The sequence below is a fragment of the Myotis davidii genome, unplaced genomic scaffold (assembly GCF_000327345.1).
Source record: "Myotis davidii unplaced genomic scaffold, ASM32734v1 scaffold44, whole genome shotgun sequence".
Classification (NCBI taxonomy): domain Eukaryota; kingdom Metazoa; phylum Chordata; class Mammalia; order Chiroptera; family Vespertilionidae; genus Myotis; species Myotis davidii.
The window spans coordinates 13,656,824-13,660,361 of record NW_006299705.1 but is presented as its reverse complement, the minus strand read 5'-3'; positions in this window follow the sequence as shown (position 1 = coordinate 13,660,361).

Below are 3,538 nucleotides of genomic sequence, written 5' to 3'. Positions count from 1 at the left end.
TGGATTCTTTTTGCTTTTTGAATTTCCAGTTGGGTATTTTTTGCTTCTTTATATTTCAAATATTTGACTTGATTATTGGAATCCTCTAGTCTGCTGTTGGATCTCTGAATAATATTCTTTATTTCAGTCAGTGTATGCTTAATTTCTAGTTGGTCCTTTTTCATATCCTCTAGGGTCTCACTAGATTTCTTGAGGGTCTCACTAAGTTTATTGGCAGTTTCTAGAAAATTCTTGAAAAACCTTATAAGTGTAGTTTTGAGCTCTATATCCAGCCATTTGCTTTTTCCATTTCTGTCATTTGTGACCTGTTTCTTTGTGTCTGCATTTTTTATGCTTCCCTGTGTTGGTAGAGTGGCTTTGCGTGCTAGTTGTCCTATAGGGCCGAGTGGCTCAACCTCCCCAATTACCTGAGGTGGACACTCTTGGTGCACCCCTTTGTGGGCTGTGTGCACAGTCTTGTTGTATTTAAGCCTTGATGGTTGTTGGTGTCATTGGGTGGAACTGATCTCTAGGCCAATTGGCTGTGAGGACCAGTTGTGTCTACAATGGGAGAACTTCTGTGCTGGAGACACCCTTATGGGGCAGGACTTGCTTCTATGGGGCTTTGGTGCTCACTGAGTCTGCCCAGGTTTTTAGGGGGAAAAGGCCAGGCCATTCATATGCCAAAGCCCTGACATTCCGGGCCCGAGGCCAGACAGTCCAGTTTCTCTCAGTATGAGTCTGGGTCCCCAAATTCTCACCCGGAACTGGAGTTCAGAGCAGTCGGGAGCTTGTGTCTCCCTCCGATTGAAAAAGACAACAGCATACCCAGCTGCCAGCCCCTTTCGCCCGACTCCTTACCTCCACACTTCCACACCTCTGCACCTCCTACCAGACTCAGTGTGCTTTTCTCTTTCCTTCTAGTTGTAGAATTTCCGTTCAGCCAGCCTTCCCGTGGTTCTGGATGGTATTCGTTTTGTCTTTTAGTTGTAATTTGAATGTGGTTGTGCGTGGCAGCAAATTCAGGTGTTTACCTATGCCGCCACCTTGGTTCTCTCTCGTTTTCTTTTTTGTTGATTGGTAGTAAGCTATTATTCCTATAATGAATGTCTTATAAAAATATTTTTCTTGACTGGGACTTTAATAATGACTCTGGTTCTCTTGTTGAAACTAGTTGAGAATGATAAAGATTTTTTAAAAGAAAAGAAAGTCTCATTGCCATGCCTGCAATTGGTCTGATGTTCTCAGACTCCCTAGGTTGTTTGAAATTCCAGGCCCCTTCAAAGATGCAGGGGGAATATACAAACATTCAATTTCTGAGAATGAGATTTAAATATACTGACTAACCTACTCTTCTTTCCTCTCATGGAATCACAGCCTAGTGGAAGAAGTGGAAAGCAATGATAATCAAGTGTGATATGGACTAAGATGTGGATTGTACATCTGCTATAGGGTCCCCTTCAGTGGATAAAATAGCTACTCAAACAAGACGAGAATGCCATTTGAGAGTGAGGTTGAGATTGTATTCCAACAAATGGGCTGCCGAAACACACCTCCAAGGCTGTCTCTCACACAAAATCCCGAGACTTTTGTTCTTTATAAGATGTTCATAAGCATCAGCTATTTCTTTGTATTGAATCTCATGGTAAACTTCTTTGCCAGGAACTATTTTTATATTCTTTATTGCTTATATTCATGACAATAACACATCCTAGAAATATCTTCTAGAATAGATACTATAAATTAGGAAGGGTATTACCTCATTTAACTCAAAATAGATAATTTTATTGCCTAATTTATTAATATTTGGTAACCTGATTTAATAATCATGACCATTCTTAAAATCATAAAAGGAACCTTTTAATAAAACCATAAGATAAATAAAATTAAACAATGGAAAGTGGAGTAGATTAAACACTGAAGAAATGAAAGAACAGCAGTTCTTTGCTGTATAATCAGTTACCAGGTTCTTTTTCCAGAAAAGACATCAAAATGATATGTTCTTAAAGTTCTTTTTTATTCTTCTCTAGGTATTAGATATAATTCCTTGCATTATGAGATATGTTTTTCTCTTAACAAGAACCACAGTTGATTATTACGTAATGGACCAATCTGTTTTAAAAAAAAATCCTTTGGGTAAATGTATTAGACATGCAGTTTTGATTCTTGCATGATCTTAAATATATTTATTGAACTCACCTGGAAATAATGGTAAAGAGACACATCAGCCTCTCAATAAGATCATTTTTATAGCCAATCAGACAGTATTTTTTACAACAATCTTAATAGGAAATTGAAAAAGAAAAATGTGAAAGAAACCAAGATTTTTAAAAAATATTTGTAATTGCTATTTTATTACTAATTTTAGAACTAGAATAATGTGAAAGGAAATCGTGATTGCAAATGTTAATTCTTAAACAGAGCTACATTGTTGATTAAAGCTACCATTGTTCATGTGTGTTTTCACATAAAATATGTGCAATGTGAAAGTGGAAAGTATTTCATAGTGTTTCTGGCTAGATGGATGTGCTAATATCCGGGTCAGCACACATGCCCCCATTCAGCAGCTCTGAGTGCACTGTGATGTTTAGGAATGATGTTTTGAGAGGTGGAGCAAGAGGTCTGCCCTCCCATACACAAAAGTACAGTCCTAAGCAACCAGATGATAATTACTCATTTCTATTACCATTGCTTATAAAAGAATAAGCTATTAGTTGTAGAAAAATTACATACATGCATGGTGTGTACTAGGAGAAATGACTGGGGACCATAAATATTACTAAGTACTTAGACTACCCTAGTGTCATGAAATTATAGGTAAGTACTATAAAAGCTTAGCCTCTAAAATCAACCTTGCCCAATAAAAGACAATACCATTTTTATTATGCATTTTTATATCTTGCTACCTATAGATTGTATATGAAGCTTACCTTCATATCAAGTCCACAGATTCTAAGTGAATAAGGAGTGGGTCAGAATGGAGAGCAGGACAAGTAACATTCTATAATAATCCCATGCCCATACCTTCTGGTGTCATTCTTTTTTATTTTCAGTCCTTCACATCCTCATGGCCTTTTGTTTACTGTTTCTTTTATTTGCCTATCCTGATGCTATTTCTCAGGCAGAAAGTATCATCTGTTTGTTATCCATGATATTAAAATATTGAAGTAATTCTCAATAAATATGTGTGTGGCATAAATGAAATTTGCATTAGCGAGTTAAAATTTACCTTTGTAAAATTCTTGTTTAAAAAAATAAATTTGGAATTAATAAATTTGGGGGAAAGAGGAAAGCGGTTTCAAGCTGTTGAGAGGTTCTAAAAAAGATTCTCTAGAGGTCAACATTGACAACACAGTACACAGTCTTTTTTTTTTTTTATCTTGCTCTATCGTGGTTAAGGGGACACATTTATCTTTCCTTCTTTTAAAGACATTTAAAAGCACCGTTCTGGTTTCACAGACAGCGGTTTCGCAACATTCTAAAGACCTTCAGTCAATCATAACCCCGAAGAGGAAAGAGAGGGTTAGTTTTCACTTAAGTAAAGTTTAGTGAAAAGCAA